The sequence below is a fragment of the Topomyia yanbarensis genome, chromosome 2 (assembly GCF_030247195.1).
Source record: "Topomyia yanbarensis strain Yona2022 chromosome 2, ASM3024719v1, whole genome shotgun sequence".
Classification (NCBI taxonomy): Eukaryota; Metazoa; Arthropoda; class Insecta; order Diptera; family Culicidae; genus Topomyia; species Topomyia yanbarensis.
The window spans coordinates 92,621,077-92,638,090 of NC_080671.1; positions in this window are offsets into that span (position 1 = coordinate 92,621,077).

Sequence of the window (17,014 nt, forward strand, 5' to 3'; positions counted from 1 at the left end):
GGCTGTAAATGAAACTGATGCGACTCGTGGCGAACAGAAATAATATTCAGTCAAAAATTCATGCTATTCATTCAGTTGAATATCGTACAATAATATTAATTTCACTAATTATCTAGGCAAATATTTTCAAATGCCGGTAAATCATATGAAACAACAATTGTCATCGCTTACATTGCGCCAGGGCTTACTTTGATGCGTTTGGTTCGCTTCGTGTAATAATCGGAGACGAATGATAATCGGCATGAATGAACGGGGCGGTTTGTTCGTTTGATGTTTTCAGCTGCGTTACTGAATATTGAAAATGAATGCGTCTAAATGTGATCAATTTTCATTCAATGAATTTGAGTATTTGTAACTCTACTTCTAACCCCAAGCTCCAAAATTAATCGTAACGCTATTTTGAGTTGCTATATCTCCGCTCTTCTCTAACAGGCCCGTAAATTTTTGACACGACCCTAGTTCGTAGATTTGTTTGGATGCCACGAGATTGAATATTAGTTAATATCAGTGCTGAGCTCCATCACGGTACTGATGGCAAACCTGCTAGACAAAAGAGAATGAAACGGTTAGCAGTTAAAACAATAAGCGATGCTTATTGAGTTACGGTTCTCATTCCAATGAATTGACAACAGTCAGACGGTTCTCTTCTGAATCTCTCACTCATTGGAATTATTATTGAGAGGAAGGGAAACTGACCGTCATTTTATTAACAAAATAAATACGGTTAAGACGGTCATCTTATTACAAACAACGAGCTGGAATTATCAAACAGGCGGTTTTACATAAATAGCTATACATAAAAGAAACAGAAAGATGGAGAAAAAATTAACAAAGCACCGCATGCTGCCTGAATACAATACACTGATAATATTTCGTTTACGATACCAATACAAAATAAATGGTACTCAGACGGTCTGTCATTTCAAAGCGTTCTCTCTCTCACGGGTTCTGTGAGAGATAGTTAACTGAAACACTATCTGAGGAAAATGGAAATGAAATAACGGTCATTTTTGTGATGATACGGTCACTTCATAGTTACCGTCACAATTCAAAGACCATCGTGAGATCGCACAGCACTGGTTAATAATACGACACGAAAAATCAATTTTCCTGTGATAAGTTTTTTTTTAACTCGCAAAATGTACTGTATGTATGCAATGCTCATTTTTCTCTGGGAATTCAGCAATACTGGAAAAATGCTTTGTGCGTTGCATACATGCAGTTCATTTCGAGTGTAGAAAACATGTCACGAGAAAACTATACAATCGTAATATAAACCGATTTTTAATCATATGGAATCTAAATACATCTACAAACTTGGGGCTATCCTAATGTGTCAAAAATTAACGCCTCTGTTGGAGAACAGTAGAGATATAGCAACACAAAATAGAGTTACGACTAATTTTGAGGGTGGGTACTCCGCGTACCTTTTTGGGCTTGGGCTTAGAACTAATGCCAAAAGATGTTTGTCACGTTTGTTCATAAAAGTATTTCTTTCGAGCTTCAACCTAATACTGCGTATCTATTTGCTCTTCTCATTTAGCGAATATTTACGTCGAGAGCTAAGGCGTTGATAGCATCTTCTACTTTTTCTTTCATCTTCCAATTCAATCTTCAGATTTTTGTCTTCGATTGTTCTATCAAGAACATTTTCCGACAATCGACTTTATAAAAAGTGATAGAAATAATGCAAAAATGAGAGTTGAGAATTATACACTATTTTCCTATAAACTTAAATTTAACAATCTAATGTGACCATGTTTGAATCTATTTTATATGACATTATTATCATATTACTGTCGTGATCCACTAACACAATACGAGGCAAGCGTCGTTTCGAAATGCGCGATGTCATTTCAGGCTTAAGTGATTAAAATACACCCTACATTTACCTATTATAAAGTGCCAGTTCTGCATACCTTTTCTGATGCAGCCATGACACCTTAAATCAAACATAATGCCAGGCGGAATAGCACATTTCTACATATGTATTACCTATATCAGTTAACTGATGTGATGGGTAGGAAGGGGCTCCCTGCAAATGATTAATTGTCGAAACATTGAATTGAGGCTGGTTTCTGGAATCTGAAAATTACATTATTATATCATATTATTTATTTCTTTGCTGCAATCCATCATAGGGAGTATGAAAGATATATTAGTAACGCTTGAGATACCATGCGTCTCCATAGATGGTTTGCAATACTGTAGCGGTTATATCGAACTCTCAAACTCTGTACCCTACTTGCTTACCGCATTGAGGTAATAGACATTAACCTCGGTTTCATCCTTCTTCAAAAAGTATATCGCTGTAGGCTGTACCTACTTGTATAGCCTTGTGATGTGAACCTTTAGTTTAAGTAGTGCTTACCCATTTTCATCTTTGGAGAACCGGCGCATTGTAATTCCACTTATAGCTGCGCGCGAAGCGCACTCTATTAAGCATGTTCTCATTTTAAAACAAGGTACCGCAAATTTGACATAAGATACCGCATACAAGAAAAGCACACTTGGATTCGAAAACGTGGCCAGATTCTGACCTACCAACATGAAACAGAAGAATTGGGTTGTGTAATTTGATTAATCACTGAGCCAAAAAATGGAGACCCTTTTCTATGGGACCCTGGCGTATTTAATTTGTATTTGGATTAACTCATGTATGGGAGTTTTCACGTTTTCGGATATTTATTGATTTTTGAAAGATTTTCAATTGTGTACTTTGTATTAAAATACATAAACTATATAACAATAAAACATAATTTCTGTTAATTCTAAATTGTTTGGCAGCAAAAAGACGGAAATCCATCCATAAATCAGCGATATTAGCGTTCAAACAGAGACGCAAAAATGCGACATCGTTTGATTTTAGATTTTTAAATGTGAACATTTAACCTTGAACCAGCCCCAGATTTTCAATGTCAATATTCCCAACAGTTCCCACGACACATGTGAAAGCCTAAAGCAACTGGCTTGTCCCTGGAAGCACTTAAGGGGTTATATATGTTGAGATGCGGGGAAAAAGGGAAAGCGTAGTGCAATGTCCAATTTGCAAAATCCACTTGAGAAAATAAAAAAATATTAATAATTGTCGAAGCTTAGCAATTTCCGCAAAACGCGTTTTTTGCAAAGAGGTTTGCCGTAACTATGATTCCAGTCCAACAGAAACCATCAAACTAAAAAAAAATCATTGGTATATGTACTGTGGTGTCCTTGAACGTTCGATTAAAAAAAAATTCTTCTTTTTGGAAACGGGGAAGATTTTTCCAAAAAAAATCACTATTTTCACTTGAAAAAAATTATTAAAAAATTCATAACAATAATGTGAAAATTTTGATGAAAAAATGGAATCGTTCAAGGACACGGCAGTTAAATTACGAACAAGTAAAAAAAAGTTTTGAGATCGGTTGAAAACTTTTCCGGCAATCGTAGTTACCGCAAAGACGCGTTTGGGAAACATGATTTCGAGATAATCGCGTTTAAAGTTTCAAGTATAAGCAACCCTTCCAGAAGGGAGCAAGATGAAAAACGCTATAACTTTGCGTCCACTGCTCCGATCTCTATAAAAAATTGAGGTAACTTTCTTAAGAACCTGAGCTTTACGATAGAAGAATTAAAAAAATCGATTTTTTGGCCCCTTAATGTATGTTAGGCCTTGTGCCCCTAATGCGCAAATTAGTGCAATCCAATTTTCCCCATTAGAAATTAATATTGCATAATGCCAGGCGTTTGGTTCCCTAGCCAAAAGACAAGAGTTCATTTTCGCGCTCTCGTCAGCAAACCTGAGCTTCTGTATTTGCTTCCCGAGACATCACTCGGGACAAGCCAATTGCTTTAGGCGTTCACATGTGTCGTGCGATGCGAATCGTTTGGATTTCTGTGTTTAGCTAGTGCTAATTTAAGTACTAGTTTAGAAACATATTTCCAAAATACAGTCGGGTCTCCTACTACGCGGATTCCTACAACACCAATGAGGTATATATAGGTGTGGCAGAACACACGGTTTGCTAGTGTTGGCAACCAAAAATATGTAAACAATCCAGAAGCACAACGGGTCGACGTCTTAGCGGTCACACGATTCAATGGGAGCGGAACGACCGCTATGACGAAAGCAAATCGATTTATACTGTGATCACTCACACCACTCATGTAAGATTCATCTTACGAATACCAAAGTGCCATCTTCGCCAGACCTGTATATACGACATTGCTACAACACGGCTTCCTACTGCGCGGTACCCGCGTTGAAGGATACCCATAGCTTATGAGATTTCGACTAATTGGGGCTGTGGCCGATTATTTCGTTCGCGTCAACATCCCAGTTAAACTCATTCCGGAACCGGTTCGGATTTCTGAATGGAGTCACTATGGATGGATTCCAAATCAAATGCAGCAACCGATTCCGACTCAATCGGTTGTTGCATTTGATTTGGAATGCATACTGACTCCATTCAGGATTCCGAATGGTTTGACCGGGATGTAGTGCCATACTTTCTTTGGCAAAGTTGTTGTACTCACTAGGGCCTACAACTTAGTCATAGGGTATCCAATTAGTTGAGAACTATGCCGCCAGGGGTGCTATGAACAAAGAGTAAATAAATTGAACCTCTCGTCGTGAACTCGACGGATTCAATGTCAAATGTATCAAGACCCTGATTACTTTTGAAAGGTGGTGTCTTCGGGGAATTTGTGAAAGAAGTCCAGAGCTTCTAGATGGTAGAAAGTATAACTCGTAATTGCCCCACCAGGCGGCGCTAGTGCTAATGCAAATATTCAACACATGTTAAACTAATTCTATATCTCAACATCGTGATTAAATAGAGTAGTACTGTCTTCAGCAAAGTTGCTCGAGAGGTCGAGGACTACCCAGATTAGTTTGGAATACTCTCACTACGCGGCACTAGTGAGCGTAGAAGCAATCAGCACACGGTAGATTATGATGTATCTCAAAAGTCTAATAACTTGGAAAAATGGTGTTTTCGGCTAAGTTCTCGAGGAGCTCAAAGGCTACTCGATTATGGATAGATTAAACTGGAATGGACCCGCCAGGCGGCGCTAGTGAGCATTGTTTTCAAAGCATGTATCTCGAGATCATGATCATGGTGTCTTTGGCAATCTTCAAAGACAGGTCGAGTTCTGTCTTAAGGCTAACAAATTAGTTCGGAACTTGCCCACTAGGCGTCTCTAATGAATTTGAAATTTTCTCAACATGTAAGATATATTTCTAAAGTCTGATAACTTAAGAAAACGCTGTTTTTGGTAAAGTTCTCCAGGGCGACAAGTGCTGTTTGACAATGTAAAGAATATTTTGGATTAAATCGCTAGGTGACATTAATGAGCACGCCTTTTTTCTTTCAATTTCTGCATCTCAACATAAAGGCAGTTTTAGGACCTGGTAAATTATGATACATCTCTAGAGTGTAACTTAGAAAGATGACGTTTTCGGCAAAGTTCTTGAGGAAATCAAGGGTTGCTCGATTATAGACAGACTGAATTGGAATGGACCCGCCAGGCGGCGCTAGTGAGCAAGCAATTTTTTTCAAATTTCATTTCTCGGGATCAGGATAATTTGGATTAGTTGTATCTTTGGCAAAATTTATCGCTAGGTTGAGTTTTATATTACGGTGATCAGATTAGTTCAGAACTCACTCATTGCTAGGGAGAATACAACCTCTACTGCATAGTAGATTAACCCTAGAACGTTGCACTTTGGAGCCGTGTGAAGACGAGATTTCTGCATTTACCGATAAAACTAGGTAAAACTAAAATTAGGTCAGTTGAATTTCTGTTTTTTGTCCGGGCTGAAACAAGCTTTCGAAGCTGAGAAAACTACCTACCTATATAACCGTTATGCCCAGCATGTATGAACATAGAACTTTGCTGTCGCTACCTTGATGTATTTCAGTAAGGTGTGCATCTTGGCTACTTTGCTGTCATTTCGCATGATGTGCGTCTTGAATCAAAATCAATAATAATTTTCAATAACTATTATTTGAGAATCTCGCAAAATAAGGAGAAAATTTAGTTACGTTTTTCATTTTTCTGTTGAAATCAACTAATCAGGAAAACAAGAATTTGTTTTGTTATTTTCTTCATCCAATGGTTTTCAGTGTAGGAAATTGTTACGTAATAAGGGAGGCGATGGAGAAATTTGTGACAATTTGTTTGTTTGGGGGGAGTCAATTTTGGGCAATTTTCCGTTACGTAATTTATAAATGGTCCCATAGCTGTGATTGCCATTATATATTGCAAAGTCCCCAAATATATTTCTATGTTTGGAATACCCCAAAGAAGTCAGTTGGGACCGTTGATGTTTCTGCATTACTACCACAGAGAACAGATAACAAACTAGAACAAACTATCCTGTAAAACCTGTCCAAACATTGAAATGAAAATACGTTGAAAATCATCATCGAATACAGGTTCGCATGCATGAATTACCATTGTATCCAAGTTTGCACGCAACGCCCGTATAGCGTTTGCTGACCGATCGTAGCGGCTACCCGGTCAAACCATTCGGAATTTGATTCGGAATTCTGAATGGAGTCATTATGGATTCCAAATCAAATGCAACAACCGATTCTGAGTCGGAATCGGTTGTTGCATTTCATTTGGAATCCATAATGACTCCATTCAGAAATCCGAACCGGTTCCGGAATGAGTTTAACTGGGTAGTGGTAAGTAGATACTTCCCAGTAAAGTTCAATCGGAAATGAGCCGGAATACTGACTGGTTCTAGTTCGTATTCCGGCTCCAGTGAGACAACCGATTCTAACTAAGCTTAACTGGGTAACAGAGAACAGACATCCATGAACGAACAAAAATCTCTAAAAAACGTGTGTAAACATTTGAATTAATATACGATAAACACTAGCGCCGCCACACCAAGCTATTCCAACTATCCGTCAAATCCATTCCGGAACCGGTTCGAAATCCTGAATGGATTCAGTATGGAATCTTGCTCCACGGAGAACAGACGTCCATCTTCAGCATTCAACTTGTGAAAAATCTCTAACGGTTTCGAAGGTAGTTGGAATATCCAAACCAGGTGCGCTACTGTCGTCATGTTTTTTTTGTGGCTGAGTTCGACAGAATTGACAGCGGTTATTTCTCTACCCAGTCTAACTAGTCCGGAACCGGTTCGGAATTCCAACATGAATTCCAGCTCAAATGCATCAACCGATAGAGTCGGAATCGGTTGTTTTCTTTGAGCAAGATTTCATACTGAATCCATTCAGGATTTCGAACCGGTTCCGGAATGGATTTGACGGATAGTTGGGATAGGTTGGTGTGGCGGCGCTAGTGTTTATCGTATATTAATTCAAATGTTTACACACGTTTTTTTAAATATTTTTGTTCGATCATGGATGTCTGTTCTCTGAGCTTGCTCAAAGAAAACAACCGATTCCGACTCTATCTACTCTATGTTACTACACGTAAAAAAATACTGTAAATTTGAAGAAAATTTGTATTACAATCAACAATTTTTTCGTTTGTTCAATGGCTTATACAGATTTCTCATTGAAACAACAATATTTTTTGTTAATTTCAAACAAATTAATGTGGTTTGCCTTTTTGACAGAACAAGGCATCTAAGAAAAAAGTTGATTTAACACAGTTTTCGTGTTGAAACCATAGCAAATGTATTGTTTTGATAAAGTGTATTATTTTGAATCAAAAACAATACAGGTGACATCAAAACTTGGCTAAATATTTGAAAGGAATGATGTAATAATTGAAATGGCCTGTCAAAAATATTTGCAACAATAAACATACAAGTTAAAATAAATACTAATGCTTTTGAAACTATGGCAGGTACTTTGTTTTTTTTCAATTTACTTTGTTCTAATTAAATGATAAAGCCCTTAATTGAAGTTCCAAAGCTGCCTAGTATGTTTAGCCAGAAAATGATCCGTAATGCTGGCTGTTTCTAGTTCATATTCCGGCTCCAGTGGTACAACCGAATCTAATCAGAAAGCATTACTGCTAGTTCCTGTGGGAAAATGAAAAATATTAGGCTTAGGACCGAGATAGTTCGTTTTGTAAGAAGCTGAGACGGAATTATCTACTCTATCTCTATATGTATAATTCAAATACTTACCGAAAATGCAATAACAGTTGGTAACAGATGAATTTCTACTGCAGAAATCTGTTTCATTTCGAACGCGCCAATAAAAATTCTTCACTAGAAGCCATTTTGAAATTGTAAATGAAAAAGAACAACGCAACGAAACATTGTTTTGAAAATAATTTATTTCAAAAATATAAATAGTGGTATCGACAAAGCATTTCAATTGATATAAGTTATTCTATTTGTTATGACTACCAGTATATACTTTTAAATTCAATAAGGTTTGAACAACTGAAAGGAAGCTTGTTTCTTTTTCTTTCCAACAATGACAAATATTTGTTTTAAATTAAGATCTATGTAGAATCAATTTTCTTTTGCGCTTTGAAGTAATTGTTTGATTTTTCAGTTTAACTACGACATACGTGTACTTTTCCAAAATATAAGAAAAGCACGAATACAGGGTATTGTCACCATACGACTACAGATTAAAAAGACCCACTTTTCTTGACTAAATCAAACATTTTCCATCCTTTTATTTGCTTTCATACACGTTGGCGTTTCAACACGTTTCGTTTCCCTTACTGTCGCCAAACTGTACTAATCAGTTTGATTATGGATTATATATTTTTAATATCTACAGAATAATACACCTTCGACAAGAATAGATGACTAATTTTGGCGTTGAATAACTATGTTTCGCCATGTGTGCATACACGGAGAAATTAAGGCGGCAAGTGCTTATTTTTTCAATTCTATTGCAAATCTCGAGAATTCACAGTTTGGTTCTGTATTTTTTTTTGCTGACGATATTTTCGATCGTTGATATTTTGGTTCTGTAATTAACAGTTTGAGTATTGTTTGCATGCTTTATTTAACCAACATTATTTTGGTTTACATCAACCAGTGAACTAGTTTAGTGAAGAGACATAATTTACCGTTTCGATGGTCGAGTTTAGCTTATTGGAGATAAAGTAGACTCGGAACACTAGATTAGACTTGTGCACATTTAAATTTGTCTTATTCGCTTACACCGGTTCGATTTACTTTTATACATTTCAAATATTTCGACCAGCGACAATACTAATCTAGTGTTTCATATCTACGCGGAATACACAGAGTTTTTGATTTTATAGTATTTTATAGTATTTTCTACTCGTAGGAGAACTACAATATTTTTCGTGAACTCATAACGAACTATATTGTTAAACTAGATATTGCCATAGCACGTGGGAGCCAACGTTCGGCTGTCAGTATTATTAATTTGTTCAATGAACGTAGATAAGAGAAACACTTTTTTGGCTTATTCCACATCTTTCGTCATTCCATTATTACACTGATATTGTTTATTTACCTCGTGTCATGTAAAAATTGCTAGAAAGTCTATATAAATATTAAAACCGAGATCAGATTTTTCTGCGCTGTGTTATACAGGGCTATTTTATTCATATCAATATTTTATTCTTTTAGCAAAAATACCGGTAATTATTTTCAATTGTAAAACCTGTTTTATTTAACAATATTTTTACTGTGCATATTTACACATTATTTTTTTGTTATTCTAGAGAAGGGCACACTAACCCTTCAATCTTCTATGGTAAGAAGCTGCCACTTACGCTTGACATAGTCCATAACCTAAATGAGGGATTCAAGCAGATAAGAATATAGCCTCTAGATGCGTCAATGCTCTGACGCATTCTCCAATCGGAACAGGAAGCATATTGCAGGTTATCACTTTGACATGCATGTACCCGGATCAATAAATGTCAAACAAATGGACCTTTCATTTGTGTAAGAGATAAATGAGTCGTTTCATCTAACAAAGCATTATTCGCCCATATTAATATACGAGCCTAATATCACTTGAGCGAACGAAAATAAAACTCACAATAACAGGACACGCTTAGTAAAATCCTTATTAAATATATTAGAATGTAAAAATCGGACATAAACTTCAATAGAGAATATCGAAGTGGAACTTTTCGATGTACTAGATGTTCAAAAAAAGTTTCAAAAATATATCCGGTTCTTGCAAAGTATATTTCTTTGACAGATTTTGTTGGAACTACGAGTTAGTGATTCTTCTTCAAAATTTACGAAAAATCAACGATGAGCTTTTCAACGTTAGTTACATTCGTGGTACCGAAGACAAGGTTTGCACTAATCAGTCGGGAAAATGTGCACCTATTTTGTATTAAATTTTTAAATATGACTTCTATAAACAACGCAAATACTGATTTTCAAAAAATCTTTCGGAAGCGACGCGGAATACCAACATTTTCCTACCTACTTCAGGCAGGGCCGTCACTATGGAGCACGTAAGAGACCTAAGCGAATATTGGGAAGTTATGTAAGTCTCGCATGACTATGCTTCATTCATCGTTCACTAGTCGAATGAGAAGTATGTTGCTGCACGATCAGATGGTGCGGTAAGAAGAAGGCATTCAAACTTTTCGTCGCCCGTATAAAATGGTGCATGTATTTTTGTGCTTCCTTCGAATTTTGCCAGTCGAACGAATGAAAAGCATGTTGGTTCGCGATCAGACGATGCGATAAGAAGAAGGTGCCCTTTATTTTCGCCGCCCATATATTATTGCGCATGTTATTTTTGTTAGTCAGCACTATGACGGATCGCTTCTTCGAAGAAATGTGATTTGCAATTGCCGTATTGCGGAGAAAGGCTGAATATTTCAGGGATACACAATACAGTCGCAATTCGCTGGTTGGACACTTTTTAACTGGACCGCTTTTTAGTTGGACCTCCGCTAGCTGGACCATTGTTCAACTAAAAAGCATCTGAACGTCAAAATGTCATATCAAATTGACTTTGACAATATCTCTAAGGGTGTTTACAGAGTGGCCGCGCGAAGCTGAGCAGGGGCTGGCACTGACATCAAAATGCGAGATGCGAGAAACCTGCTTGCAGCATATCAAATGGTGGAACCTGTCAGAGTAAAAGCAGGCAGTCGGCGCCGATCCGCTCAGCTTTCACTCTGGCATCATTCCTTGCAGCAAGCAGGTTTCTCGCATTCTAATGTCAGCATCAGCGCCAGCTCAGCTTCTCGTCGCCACTCTGTAAGCACCCTAACAATCTTTTACACTACTAATGTCATCTTTGGAGAGATTTTAAAATTTGTCAGTCGGTCTAACTAGCGAATTATCAATATTTAATGTTGCGTGGGAAGTACGGCAACAAAATTGCTTTACCTCAACCAACCCAGTAATTGAAATGTCAGCTTCGGTCGGATGTGTTATCCATCGGTGTTTTAATGTAGAATACATTTAAGGTTTCAATATAGGGGTCCCGTTTCAAAATATCGGCTGCGGCGCCGCGTCAGATTTTGAACGTTAATAACTTTTATCATACTTAACAGAATGATTTGATTTTTAGACCAATTTGTTGCAAATATGTTCCTCTATGCTGTATTAAAATTTGAAGTATGTATAACATGTACTAATAACAAAAAAAATGTGTTTTGAAAAATCTTTCGAAAACGACTCGGAAAAGTGAAAATTTTCAGCCCATCCCGCACAGAGCCGTCGTTATGGTAGACCAACCGAACAATAAAATAATGAAAAGTTTATATATAGGTCCATTACATGTTTGTTCGTATGGTTATTCGCATTGGGTTGCTTGACGAGAGCACTTGGTGGGGGAAAGACGGCATATTCCTTTGGTTAGGCCATTAGAAGCCGGACGGAAAGGAAAGGCTCATGCACGGCACGAGAACGAGCGAGAAAGCGATAGTAGTGCATATTAGCGCGATTATATAAATATCTGTCGGTCGGTTTTTCTCATCATTCGTATTCGTTCAAGCACTAGCAAGCAGCCAGTCCACCGAAGAAAAGCAGTCGGCGATGACGACGGCGGAAAAAGTGCCCCAGCTACTGGTGACTCATCGCAACCCGATCAGGAACTGTCGCCCTGCAAGAATTTCGCCCCAACTAAAGGGCAACAGAGTAGGCTATCGTTCCAGCGTCTGGGTCGTGAGATTGTGCAGGACTGCAAAGTCGAGCTACGCTTACAAAGCTCAGTCGTAATGATGCCCCGAGAAGCCAACGATGCCTACTTGGTCGGTTTGTTCGAGAATGCAAAATAGTGCTTTCTAGCTCACCGTGTCCGCGGGGAGTGCGTCTGAATTATGCTCCCGCAATAAAACAATAAACGGTTCTTTACAGGACCAATTAATTGTGTTCTAATAAGAGTTAAACTGAAATTTACATTTTATGGTGTATAACAAATAATTTTCAGAAAGCAATATAAGAAATACGATGTGTGGAAAGAAAGAAAGAGAATTTAAATTATCTTCTCTCGCTCGTTTTCGTGCACTGCTTTTCCATTCCTTTCTGCTGCTACTACCATCATAACTAAAACGAATGTGCGTGTTCCCCCACCATCTCATGGCCAGTGTTGCCACAATTGCATGTCGCTATAACAATTTGAATTATTTTATTGATCCTCTCTAGTATTGATAAAATATAGAACATGCAAAGTACACTAGTCGCATGCTTTTATTACTTTTGGCAGCCTCCGTTGATTAACTGCATAAATCGATTTGTTTGTGCAGCTCCTTGCTAATAGCAAACTAAATAGCCTTTATCAGCGCTAACAAATAAAACAAAAGAATTTAAGTTTGTGAAAATCTTCTCCTTCCTTCTTTTCAAATCTGCAACATTCTTTGAAAATATTGTTGGAATGTTGTTATTGAAAAACTGAACATGCAAGTTTGCTAGCACTGGCCACTAGATTGAAGGCGATGGAAAGACAGAATATTCGTTTTGGTTATGCTAGTATTGGTAGCCGAACGGAAAGGAAAGGCACAGGAATGGCACGAAAACGAGCGGGAGAGCGATAGTAGTGCTTTCTTGTGTTTTCATATATGAATATTGGTCGGTCGGTTTTTCTCATCATTCGTATTCGTTCAAGCACTAGCAAGCAGCCAGTCCACCGGAGGAAAGCAGTTGGCGATGATGACGGTCCGCAAAAGTGCCCAGCTACTGGTGGCCCATCGCAACCAACTACCGATCAGGAACTGTCGCCATGCTAGTATTTCGCCCCAACTAAAGGGCAACGGAGCAACTAATCCGCTGGCTAACATTCCAGCGTCTGGTTCGTAAGGTTGTGTATTACTTCAAAGTCGAGCTACGCTTACAAAACTCAGCCGTAATGAAGCCACTGATGCCTACTTGGTCGGTTTGTGGGAGTGGGCGTAAATTACAATAAAAGCAACGGTTCTTTTCAGGACCAATCAATTGTGTTCTAGTGAGAGTTAAACTGAAACTTTTATTTTAAGGTGTGTAGCAAATTTTCAACAAGCAACATAATACGTTGGGTGGAAAGAAGTAGCTTGCACACGGAACAAAAATTTAAATTATCCTCTCGCTCGTTTCGTGCACTGCTTTTCCATTCCTTTCTACTGTTATTATCAGTATTACCAAAACGAATGTGTTGTTGCATGTGTTTAAGAGAAACGTTGAAGTCGCATGCTTCTATTCAAGCTTTTTGGCAGCCCCCGTGAACTAACTGCATTAAATGATTTTTTGTGCAGCTCCGTGCTAGTAGCAAACAAAATGGCCCTACCAGTGTCTGATTCGTGAGATTGTGCAGGATTTCAAAGTCGAGCTAAGCTTATAAAGTTCAGCCGTAATGGTACCCGAAGAAGCCAGTCTTGTCGTTTTGTTCGAGGCTACAAAACAGTTCGCCAGGCACGTAACTATCATGCCAAAAATATCCAACGATCCAGCGCATCACCATCAACACCAACGCCGATACCAAAGGTTCTTTTCAGAACCACCATTATTACCATAGAGAATTATTTGAAAATTTCCCATTCAAACGTGATTCTGTTGAATATTATTAGTTTTAAATTAACGTCTCGAATTGAAATCACGACGCTCCGGTTATGTGACAGACATTACCCACCCATCTTTTTTTATTGTGACCACGACACCCCATTTCAATATTTCTGAATGAACAGAAGGTCGAGTTTGGAAAGTTTGTAACTTTCATTGTACTTAACCAAATTACACAATGTTCGCACTAATGATTCAGAAATATGATCAGGAATCTTCTGTTAGATTTGTAAGTATGTATAATTTACATGAATAAAGAAAAATTGATTTTCAGGAATCAATTATTATCTGTTCTTTCATTGGCCAGTACTACGCGACTTCCTCATGCTAACAATTAATTTCATCGTTAGCCATCTCCCTCACCAAGGCCAACAACGCCAACAAAACCGGTCCTTTTCAGGACCACCATCATTTTTGTAAAGAATAATTTGAAATATTCCTCGCCCAAATCAGCTTTTGTCCGAAAATCCTAATGAGTATCAACATATTTGAAGAACGTGTTCCTTATGTATTCTACATCTCTCCGGTTATGTCGCAGACATTACCCACCCATCTTTTTTTTACATTACAACTTTGGTTAATATCAAATATTGTCAGAAGTATTGTGAGTAGCGGTACATAATCTCCGAACAAAGTGGGGACCGTTCAAATGGATCCAATTTATTCTTTTTATTATGGTACCTATTTCTACTACTAGTATGAGTCAGCTCATTAATCTTCACGAAAAATATCTCAGTCTTACAAAAACTATGCAAATACATAGAAGATCCGTTTTTATCAGCCCCCGATCTTATCAGTTTTTTATCCTAATTTTGGCAATCAGCCAGGATTATAAGATTATGTCTTGGGATTGAAGAAGAACATTACTACAACTTCGATTTATTGAAAAGAAATAAACAAATATGTTTTGTTATTGTTTCCATTTTGTCTACACAAAATAAGCCAAGGGGGGCTGATAAAAACAGGTCTTCGCTGTATCTTGCAAACATATCTCGAGTATTTTTTCAAATGGACGTAAGTAACATTGAGAGCCTCTCTTTGTTTACTTTCTCTTTCGTTTATTACGACGTCATTACAACACTTTGTACTAATTTTCCAGTACATATCGAAAGCCGACGATTTTTACTACAATATTATGCAAAGAGTAGAGTAGTAAATGTTGAAATGGCCGAGTAATGAACAGAAGAGAAAGACCTCAAAGAGAATCTCTCATTGTTACTTACGTCCATTTGAAAAAGTACTCGAGATATATCTTAAACAAGTGTCCAAAGCGCCTCCCACATTTATCCTTAAAACATCACTTTACTGACACATTCAGTCAGAGCTTGAACATTTGGATAGAATGCAAGAATTTTATTTCTGGCATAAGAAGAGCTGCTAGTTTTTGTCTCCGCCCAACTATTGATGTAGAAACTATAACTCTGTCTGTGAATTAAGTTCTTGTCGCCCGGTCACACGAACACTTCTGCAGCTTCCTGGTTGAAAACAATCTCATTTGCTTTTGCCGTCTTTGTTTATTATTTTCCACCAGCTAGTGACGTAGTATTTGTGTCATGTCACGTGTACGTAGATGAGCCGTACAAAAGTGTATTGGAGAAAAGCTCATGAAACGGAACAGTAAGTTTTTTTGTTCAGCGGTTCTCATCGTGACCCAGGGTTCTACTACCGTTATACGCATAGTTTTTATGGGATTTCCAATATACACGGGACAATTATGCATATAACGGCGATCCATAGGGATTAAGAAAAAACATTTTTGTTTTTTATCTCTAATTTGAATTGTAATGTTTGACTTCGAAGATAATACACTGCCGTTGTTATACGCATAAATGCACCATGTCTATAGAAAATCCCATAGGCACAAATCTCCGATCGACAAGGGGAACGTGCTATTTGAGCCAGTTGCTATTGAATCCAATATATCCGCATAGCGGTAGTACAAAAGGCCCTTAAAGACGTCATTGGTGCAGATAGTGTCAAAAAACAACTTTTGTCCCATGATTTGTATACAACCAAACTTCTGAGCAGAAAAAAATCAAACGCAATTCAATTTATAATTCCGATTAATTAAAACACAGAAACATAAGCTAGAACAAACTTTTCCCAAAAACCTGTGTAAACATTTGAATGACGTTAAATCATCGCACACAGGTTCGCATGCGTGAATCACCATTGTATCCAAGTTTGCATACAAGGTCCGTATAGCAATTGCTGGCCGATCATAGCGTCGGATAGTGGCAAATTGCTACTTGCCCTAGGGGCAGATCACTTGTGATGCATTTTGAAAAATCAGCGAAATTAAATGCATTTCTTTCTATCAAAATAGATATTCGAAATGTATTTTGCGTTGCCTGTAAGACGTCAAAACCCTACAAAAAACTAGCCCTATATTCAACACAACGTTGAACAAAGTGCATCAGCGTAGGACGATTGTCAAACAAACTGTTGTGCGAGGGAGTGCAAAGTTGATGAAAAAATGGAAATTAAATGCATTTTTTTCTAATTTGATGCAAATTTGTTATACATTCCTAGAGTGATCTGCCCCCAGTACTTGTCGATAACATTTCAAATTGACAGTTTTAATTCTTACACACATTGAAAACTTGACGTGTATGTTCTCAGGGGTTCAAACGAGAAAGCCAGCTATCATATCCGGCAGTATTCCGCTTCAAAACCGGTTGAGTGGAACAAAAGAGAACATAACTACTAGAGAGAGTAAAGTGTGATCATGTTAGGATGAACATGATTTTGGACACCGAAACTCATCAATGCTGCGGTTAGAAAAAGAAACGAATCCTTCGTCTAATCCAACTGGGAGACCTTCTACGATTATTGAATTTGATGATTTTTTTAGGATTGAATTCATACGTATAAGGTTAATCGGACGACCATCGGGTGAGACTTTTCCTTTTATTCTTGTTAAAGTTGCCCTAATCCATTAGAATTTTTTTAACTTATTTATATCGTATGTTAGCTCGTTTCAGAAAGCCGAACCCCACACAAACCTTTTTATGTTGTAATCATAAATGGAAAACCTAGCGTGTTTATCTAGCATCTTCAGTTTAATTTTATTTTTTCCATGGTTGTATGATCTGT